A 10,555-nucleotide genomic window follows, 5' to 3' on the forward strand; every position below is an offset into this window, starting at 1 on the left:
TAGACCTAAGAGTTGTCAACAGGATAATTCAACCCACAGGCCCTATAGAATCTGGAATTTCTCTGTCTTTTCTCTTATCTAAAGGGTGGCCTCTTCAGTTATTGATTTAAAAAATTGTTTCTTCATTATACCTTCTCAAGAAAAGGATAGAGAAAAATTTGTCTTCACAGTGCCTACTTATAGTAACTCTCAGCTTAATAGGAGATATAAGTTGACTGTCCTCCCACAGGGAATGCTCAATAGTCACACCTTGTGCCAATACTTTGTGAGTCAGCCATTGGAAATAATATGTAAACAATTTTCTAAATCTATAACTTACCATTTTGCTATCTGACTCAAATGCTGATACCCTAAATAAAATGTTTGAAGAAGTAAAGAATGTTTTGCCTAAATGGGGATTACAAATTGCTCCTGAAAAGGTACAAAGAGGAGATTCTGTCAATTGCCTAGATTATAAAATAAGTTTACAGGAAATTAGAACACAAAAGGCATAAATTAAGAGAGACCAATTGTGGACTCTTAATGACTTTCAAGGATTGTTAAAAGACATTTACAGCCTATGACCGGCTGTTGGGATAATGCCTGATCTAATAATTCATTTAAACAAAACCTTACATGGTGATAAAGACTTAAATAGTCCCACAGAATTAACAGCTGAAGTGAGAAAGAATTAACTGTGGTTGTGGAGATATTATAGGAGACACATGTGGATGAGTGAATCCAAATCTTAACTACGTTCAAGTATTATTGCATTCCAGAATTTCCCCTATAGGAATTTTATGCATAAGAAAGATATTATCTTAGAATGGATCTTTTTACTACATAAACTAAGTAAAAAATTAAAAACTTATGTGGAAAAGGAAAATTGAGACTTAGTCAACTAGCAGGTATTGACCCAGCAAAAATTATAGTACCTTTTACTACTGATGAAATTATAAAAATTATGGGAAGACAATGAACTTTGGCAAAGAGCTTGTGTTATTTTTTTAGAAGAAATTAATAGCAATTATCCCAAAAGTGATTGAATTAACCTTATAAAGAGAACTACTTGAATCCTTCCCGACATTGTATGTGACACACTAATAACTGAAGTTACAGCCATAATGGGTATACCTACACAAAAAAAGACAGATAATGGTTCAGTATATGGGTTTAAGAAAATGAAACAGCTTTTTGCTTATTATACTATAAAGTACATTACAGGTATACAAAACAATCCTACAGGTCAGGCAGTTATAAAAAGATCAAATCAAACGATAAAAATATGTTAAACAAACAGAAAAAGATGGAAAATACCTCCAGAAATTGATTGCAGAATGCTTTATTAACCTTGCATTTTCTCAACACTATTGAGAAAGGAACAATAGCAGCAGAGAGACACTAGATAACAGAAAAAAAAACTTCCGAATTAAATCAGCCAGTGAATTTCAAGGATATGTTGACCTCACAATGGAAACCAGGTGATATGCTATGTTGGGAAGGGCCTTTGCACTTGTCTCCACAGGAGAAGAAAAGCTATGGATACCATCAAAATTAATAAAGATTCAGTTTGGAAAAGAAAAACCTCTTGAGAAATAGAAATGACAGGTTCATCCACAGAGGTAACAATCATACAGTTGATAAGAAAACCTAATAAGGGTTGGAGCAGGGTTCTGTTCTTATCTTTGTAGTAAAATACTCACCTTCAGATGAATAATCAATTTTCCTGTAGCAATGATTGAAGTTTCCTGGAGGAAGATGGGGCCCCACAACAACGATTCCATCTAATTCGTATGATGTCATGTTGTTGGTAGCACTACTTTAAGACTGGTTTTGGCTTAAAGCTGTGCAAAATGATTCCAACTTGGTGAGCTAAAATGGTGCACATTCTTACAACGTTCTCGCCAGAAATTCAAATAAGAACATCAGAAAAACCTTACCAAGTACTCAGAGACTACTAGCAATTTTATCAGACGGTAATCTTGAAACTTAATCATCATTTTACTTTTAAAGAAACCCATAGGAAAAAAAAAACAGGATTAGGGACATCAATTAAGCATTGATGATAACTGATATAAGGCTGGGGTTTGGGGTGAAAATTATGTAGGCTTAGAGATCTCTTTTAAAAAATAAATAAAGGGAAATTTGACAGGATAATAGGTAGATCAGTGTGAGTTTACTCACACTAATAATAATAGTGAGAGATAGAGTGAATACTTGTGAGTTATTATTTATAGGCAATTTACATTGGTATAGTTCTTATATATTGATACAAATTCAAATTATATTGAATACGATCCTATTTCTGTTTACGATATTTGTACACCTAAGCAAAGTTATTTTGTCGTATTGCATACATGCATGCTTCTACCTCTGTTTATGACATTTTGCATATTGATATAATTTTAGGATATATTTATCATATTGCACTATATATTTCTACTTCTCATCAAAATACTGATACACTGTTTACATTTTGAGGTCATTGTCCTAATTTGCTGCACAATTGTTTAAATATTGCTTAATATTCTAATATGAAGTCTTAGTATTTAAGCTATATAGGTATTAAGTATTAAAGGAGGTCTGTGGTCATTCATGTTTGTCATACTTATAGTTAGACTAATCAGGTTCTTTAGATACATAAAGATTGTATTCTGTATAGATAGGTGATCCTCAATCACTTCAAAGGACTGTAGAATATGGCATTTAAATAATGTAGGGTTCTGTTGATATAAGACATGATTGCTCCTGGCAGCACTGATCTATTCCTGAGAGAATGTTGAGCACCAAGGACATTCTGCTTGGAGCTTGTTTTTTTCTTGGCAAAATTGGCCTTTGGGAAAGAAACTGCCCATGACTTGACCACAGACAAAATGCATGGTATTTGGATAGGACAAGCAAGATGCAAAGTAAAAGACTGCCAAATCTTGCCAAGACAGGATTAGTTGCTCCAATGTTGCAAATGAGACTTTGGGTGATTGCTCAGGTAGCCAATTGTCTCTGTCATTTATTGCATGGTTTGGAAGTTGCTTGATTGCACTTCCTGTTTATTCAAGTAATATTATTTCCCTTCTCAGGTATTCAATGGAATTGAAGACAAGATAGTCATAGTCACATTCCTCTTATGATTTGGACAAGCTATTTCTAATACAAGACTTAGACTCCTTAGGATAGGATGATTATTGAAACATTTAGCATATGTTTCTTGTTTGATATTTTTTATGCTGGATATAATTCTAATTTTTATACTTGATATTTTTTATTATTGTATATAGTTTTGTATTAGGCTTAGAACTCTTTTATTTAGACCAAAGGGGGAGGTGCTGTGGAAACTCCTTTAGCCAGTAGCCTTCAAGATACCAGCCCACTTGTGCATAGTCTCTTATGCTATAAATGTTGATGTAATACTCTCTCTCCTGGCTTCTGGTTTGGTTCCTGTTTCCCATTCATAGAGAGGACTGTGATCTGTGAGTCTACCCCTAAATAAATAACCCTTTATTATACTCAATTCTGAGAAAGTGTGGAATTATTTTATAGTGTCCATCATCAGTAACCAGGTTCACTTTTTTGTTCATGAGACTTTATAATTCAGGAATTTCTTAACTATCATTCCAAAACCTAAACAATGTGGTTATGCTGGGTGAGGGGAACAATGTTAATACATAAAAATGACTTTATACGTTGGTCATAATGGTCCATGCCTATAATTCCAGCCCTCAGGAGGGTGAAACTGGAGGATGCCACACTCAAGACTCGCCCAAGCTAAAGAGAAACTGCCAGGTAATCCAGGGTTGTTTAGTAGATCGTGTCTTAAAACGAAGCAAACAAAAGCCAAACAACAACAAGAAAACAAGCAGAAAATGAGTAACAACAACCAATCCACATTTATAAACTATTAGAGCAACCACTCAAAAGTTAACAAAGAAATAGGTTGCTAATAAGTAAATAGCAGAGGTAAAATGGAATGCTAAAAATAGTTCATTAATTCATAAGAAGTCAGGAGAAGAGTAATGAAGGAACAAAGATGGCAAGAATAGAAAAATAGCAAGTTGAAAAGTTAAAACTGACAATAGCAGTAATTGTATGAAATGTAAATGGTCTGAAAACTCCAATTAGAAGAGATGAATTTTAAGAACAGGTAATGAAAAAACCGAACTTCACAGTTAACGAGAAACTCATTTTAAATATAAAACACAGAGAGTGAAAAGGTTAAATGTACAAAGATGGAAAAGTTGTACAGGATAAACAGCACAAAACAATGCATTAGCAAACAAACATCAGAAAACAATTGAAGCAGCGTTAATGAATGTTAGATAAAGCATTGCAGAAGGAGGTAGAGAATTGGGAACCCTGTATCAGGACCAGCAGCAACTCTAAAGATGTAGTGCTTTAGAATGATGTTTCCAGATTAACAAGGCAAACCACAAATATACAGAAATGATATGTACCCCCAAATAACATGTAAAAGAAGTTGGTAGAATTACAGAAGATCTGAACAATATGACACAATTGGACTTCACTGATATTTATGGAACACCCAAGCCAATGTTAGCAGAATACACGGTCTTCATAGTGTGCGTGCGTGCGCACACACACACATACACACACACACACACACACACACACACACACATACACACACACATATATCCTCATTGTCATATTCTAAATCTAAAAACAATGTTCAATAAATTTAAGAGTAAAATTGGCATATTCTATATATGTCGTCTACCCATCAAACAATTCAAATTAGAAATGGATAGTAAAATGAAAACTGGAAAAACTTCAGTTATTTGAAAGTAAAGCAGAATGATTTTTAATGTTAAGAGAAGACGAGAAATCTAAAGAAATGATAGAAAATAATTTAAAAAGAAAGAAAAATTAAAATACAGCATATCAAAATCATGGGATACAGCTTAAGTTGGGGGAAAGTCTGTAATGTTTGTACTGAAAATAAAAAAATTCTAAAATCAGTCCTCTATGATTCCTTATTAATATTTTAGAAAGAAGAGCAAGCCAGGTGTGGCAGCTTATACCTATAGTGACAGCACCGTAGAGGTTGAAGCAGGGAGAATGCTAACAGTTTGATGTAGGCCAGTTTAGGTTACTGTATAAGATCTCTCTGCCCCCATCCTGGCCATCTAAAGAATCCAAAATTAGTAAAAGAAGAAATTGAAACGCGAGGAAGTGAATCAAATAGAGAAAGAATAGCAAGGGTCAATACAATCAAACCTTGCTTCTTGGAAAAAATCAACAAAATTGATAATTTTCTAGCTAAATTAATCAAGATAGAGGGAAAGAAGAGCAGCAAACAACAAGCAGAATGAAGCCATCACACCACTAGGGACCATGTAGTGATTAAAGTGGCAAGAATAGAATATTGTAAAGATTTTGTGTCACTAAATATGACAACTTGGGCTAAATGGACAAAGCCTTTGAAAGGCATGAATTATTACAACTGACTAAATTAATTCGATGTGATCAGTACCTATAACAACGGCAATGATAAAACTGTTTTTGGTAAGGTCAAAAATGACTGTCAATAAAAAAATAAAAAAACCTTTATGTTTTGACGTCTCTATTTGACTGGATCAGGCAACACCTAAATTGCTCCCTTCCCTCTTCCTGTGACACAACACAGCCTTTGATTTAATCCTACCTTAGCAGCCCTTCTTTCTTGTTCTCTTTCAAGGATTGGTTTGCAATTATTCACGTCTGCAATGTAGGTTCTTCCCAGAACTCTGCCCGGGTTTCTCTTTCTCTTTCCAAAGCTCCCTAAAAGGCTTCCTTTATTCTCAAGATTTCATAACTCTTCATAGAATGATAAGTCTTGCATTTATGAATCAATGAGGCAATTGATATCACATCTGACAGTACAACAGGTGCTATAAACTCAGCACACGCCAGCAAGAGAACAGATAGATGACAGTTAAGTGCTGGCAGGGATGAAGGGGTAGAGGAACCCTTATTCACTGTGCAAGGAAGCCACTCTGGAACCTTCTCACAAAAACTAAAAATATAACCATCATATGAACTAGCAATCGTCCTCTTGAAAATATATCGAAATGACTCTACAACATACCACAGAAACTTTTGCATATTCATGTATATTGATACTCTATTCACAATAATTTAGAAATTGAGTCCACCTAGATGTCCATCAATTGATGAATGGAGAATGAAAACATAGAGTTTTATTTAGCTCTAAAGGAAAATGAAATTTGCAGGCAATTTCTCAGACATCAGATTAATTGATCTGTGGCTTGGTCTCCTTGCAGGAAGGGAGCTAAGTCCCAATGTTTGAGGCTGTGGATGCCAAAAACATCCAGCGTTTAAAGCAAGACCCGAGAGGGGAAGCTTTCCATGAACTGAAGATTTCTGGAATCATAAGTCTATTTCTTTTTAATCCCCCACCCAACTCTATCTCTGTGTCTATCACAATCTCTCTCTCTTCTTTCTCTCACTGTGTTTGTGGTTGCAGAGGCCAGAGGACGACATCAGCTCTCTTTCCACCGTATGTTGTGAGACATGCTTTCTCTCTGAACTTGGTGTGCGCTGGTTAAGCTAGACTGACTGACCAGGAGACCCTCCTATTTCTAAGTTCCCAAGACTGAGTGGATCAGAACCTTTTGACTCAGACACCAACTTTCCCCTGGCAGGATCTAGAACTCTGATTCTGCATTATGTCTGGAGAGAGTCAGGTGGGAGTTTGTGAATAAAAATAGGAAGTTTTTAAACATGGACACAGCATCAGGAGGATCCAGGACTCTACGTGCCAGGAGCATTTAATATGGTTTGAGGGAAGGAAACCTGGGATTAAATGGAATGTTTGAAAGCCACAGGGTACAATTACTTCCAGAAAAATCTTTGAGTGATTGACCACCAGAAACTCTATTGTAAGAATCTGTCATTAAATGAATGAATGAATGAAGAGGCTGTTTCAAATACTGAATTTACTTTCTTTTTTGCCTTATATAGACAACTGCTAGGAAATGCTTGATACTGACTGAGAATTATGGCATGTGCCAAAAGGATTTTAAAACTGGGATCTAACTTGTGATCTAATTAAACAATAAGACATGACAAAACAGTCACTCTGTTCCCTTAATGCCTTCCTGGGGCAGTTCACATTCCTGTGTCAAAACAGATGCAGGGCAAGGTCAAATGCCTTTGGCCAAGGTTTCTAAAACTCATGTCTCTACTATTCTTTCTCCCTCCCTCCTTCCTTCTGGCCTTTCTTCCCTCACTCTCCCTCCCCCTCTCTCTCCTTCTTCCTCCCCTCCTATAAAATAATGTATTGAAATAGACCAGAAAGCCTGACTCGAGAATCCCACAAACAATATGAAAAAAAAAAACAGCTCTTAACAATCATCTAAAAATACAGGAGAAAAAATAGCATACCACAGCCCACAGCTCTACCAACCGAAGGCCAGGGTGAGGCAGAAGAGAAGGACAGCTTGAACATGCTTGGCCACATTGACTGACATAAAGGAAAATGCAAAGGCATCAGAGAGGTCTTCAAACCCCAGCTCCCACATGTGGAAACATCTGTTCAAATTGTGGCCACACCTGCCAGCCTGTTTAGAACAGAGGCAGTTCAATTTAGGAGAGGCTTATCACCTACCGCAGGGACAATTTCCTGAAGGTATTGGTGGCTGTATTCATTTTTGTATTTTTTTTTTGAGAGTGACTGTACACACTTAGTTGAAAAATCAAGTAAAACTTGACTTGGGGGAGTAGACATGTTCTCATCAATGTTTGTGACTTTTTTGCTTCTAAAATCTGAGTATACATCATGGTGACTTTGGGGCTTAAGAAATTTTTTATCATTGAAACATAGAGGCATCCTGCATATGGTCTATTTTTACAATGACCAAATTAACTGAGAAACAAATATTGGTTTGAGAAAATAGCTTCTTTTTAAGTAGAGTCTTCACATTGTTAATCATGTCTTATAACCTCAGAGAGAGCAGTGAGGAGCAGAGACCTGGGTCTGTCTCTGCAGACAACAGATGGAACTCCCTTCTTGAACCCACATTGGAGACCGACATGATTATTGTGGGTTACAATCTGCAGACACAGCCGTTTGTCTAGCCTGTGCTCAGCATTGTCAGCTAGTAAAATGCTTTCTCGAATGCCTGCCATGACTCTTCTTGCATCGTATGATAGCCCAGAGACTCTGATTCAAGCAGGTGAGACCGAATCACCCATTTGGACTTCCTCACAAGGATTTACTCACCTTCACATCCCCTCAGACTCAGTGCTTTCCTTTTAAGTTTATAACGTAGCAAACATTATCCTCCCCGCCTGCCTCCTCTGGGATTTCTACATGGTTTACTGTAATTACTCCCGATGCCAGACCTTGTGTGTTATGAACAACTTTTTAAAAAATAGAATCGGAAAAGGAACAGTGTGGAAGAATCTTCCTCCCCCGCACCACTGATTTCTTTCTATTTTCAAGAAGCAGTATCAAGGAGACAAGATAGCATTTTGTTCTCATAATGTGATGGACAAATCATATGGATGGTCTATTAGGGTGATGGATGGGATACATTTTAATAGGAAACATCAACTAGAGTCAATTTCTCCTAGGCTGTCTTTGAAGCCAAATAGTCTCTGTATAGTTAAATTTAATACCCAAGTCTCTTAAGTCTCAAACTTTTCTTGGTAAGAAAATATTGATTGGTTTTTTAATTCTGCTCCTCACATGAACTATTAAAATCTTAGCTCGCAGTACTCATTACAGGGAGAAGTACCCAAAAATGAGATTTCCTTCCTACAGCCAAACTGGTATCTTGTTTCCATTATTTACTTATCATATTGTCTTGACTACAACTCTGTGATATTCCTTACAGCCTGTTTTAATTCCATGAAGCCAAATTACGACAATGAAATTCTTTTCATCCTGTTTTGTTTTATTATATACTGCATACACTCTTCAATAAAGTTTTGTTCAAAAGGTGTTCCTTCGCAAGACCAGAGGGAACCTTCATCCGACGATGGATGGCGATACAGACGGAGACCCATATTGGAGCACCGGACTGAGCCCCCCAAGGTCCAAATCAGGAGCAGAAGGATGAAGAAAATGAAAAAGGAAATAAGGACTGCTAGGGATGCCATCACCCACTGATACAAGGGGACTGATCTAATGAGAACTTACCAAAGCCAGTTGGACTGGGACTGAACGAGGACGGGATCCAACCAGATTCTCTGAATGTGGCCGGATTCTCTGAATGTGGCTGGCCCGGAGTCTTTTTGAAAAGCCATTGACAATGACACTGGGACTTGTTTCCTCTGCATATACTGGATTTTGCGGATCCAGTCTGTCTGGACACTCACCTTCCTGGACCTGGAGGGAGGGGGGAGGAACTTGAACTTCTCACAGGGCAGGAAACCCTGACTGCTCTTAGGGATGGAGAGGGAGGAGGAGAGGGAGTGGGGGGAGTGGGAGGGTGTTGGGAGGAGGGGCGGAAATGGAAACTTTTATAATTTAATAAAATTACTTTCAAAATTAATTAATTAATTAATTAATTTTTTTAAAAAAAGGTGTTCCTTCAGCATCTACTATGTGCCAGGATTTATTTCTTGGTCTTGGAAAGCTTGATCTCTATCCTTAAACTGTTCCCTGCCTACCGTGCTTCAGGAATAAACAAAATACAACCTATGTAATGAGATGATGAAGGTTTTGAAAGTTAAGCATATAAAGTATTTTGGAAAGAAAAATGGTAGAACAAGTAGCCCATAAGGGCTTAAAGGGGTCAAACTGTGTTTATTTTTATGTTTTCATGCATGTGTGTCTATCTTGTGCATGCGGTAGCCAAGAAGGCCAGAAGAGAGCACTGGATCTCCTGAAACTAGAATTACAGATGGTTGTGAACCACTGCATTGATGCTGGCAACTGAACCCAGGTCCTTTGCAAGAGCAGCTAGTACTTTTAACAGCTGCTGAACCATCTCTCATCCTCAGTGCACGTGTGGAGAATTCTCTCTCTCTCTCTCTCTCTCTCTCTCTCTCTCTCTCTCTCTCTCTCAATATGTATGAGTGTTTTGCCTGCATGTAAGTACGTGCATCACATGCATGCCTACCGTCCAAGCAGGTCCCTATAACTCCCATATGTGAGTGATAGGAAACAAACCTAGGTCTTCCACCAGAAAAAAATTCTCTTAACCACTGAGCTATTTCTCTAGCTCCCATTTTATACTTCTTTTTTCCCCTTCAATGTAGGCTCCAAGACAGTAATGAACCCACACTAAGTGAAATAGCCCACTCGGGAGTGTGATCTTACTCCTTCTGCCAAACTGCCTGGGATGGTAAAGGTAATAATTCCCACAAATCAGTTTCCGGTATCATTTTATACTTCTAATCACATTAGGATGGTCATAGCATTGTGTAGCCTGAAAGTAAAACACTAGTTAAAACAAAACTGGTTTAAAAACCTGGATCTTCTTAGCCACACTGCATTTTTAAACTTGTTTAACCACCACGAATCTTAGGTACCTCCAGACGGTTCTGTGTTGTGAGACTTGAAGCTGTCTTCCCAGTTACCTGCTGCCACTGCCGCTATTTCCAGTTGATA

At 37.3% G+C, this 10,555-nt stretch overlaps 1 non-coding gene across 1 annotated transcript; it reads right to left on the minus strand.

The window, feature by feature from the left end:
• Positions 1-10,196: 10,196 nt before the first annotated feature.
• LOC125412876 (small nucleolar RNA SNORA4) lies at positions 10,197-10,326 on the minus strand. Its single transcript, XR_007235732.1, has one exon. It is a non-coding gene; the product is annotated as a small nucleolar RNA SNORA4 (small nucleolar RNA).
• Positions 10,327-10,555: the final 229 nt, after the last annotated feature.

The sequence above is a fragment of the Myodes glareolus genome, chromosome 17 (genome assembly GCF_982192425.1).
Source record: "Myodes glareolus chromosome 17, mMyoGla1.1, whole genome shotgun sequence".
Lineage (NCBI taxonomy): Eukaryota > Metazoa > Chordata > Mammalia > Rodentia > Cricetidae > Myodes > Myodes glareolus.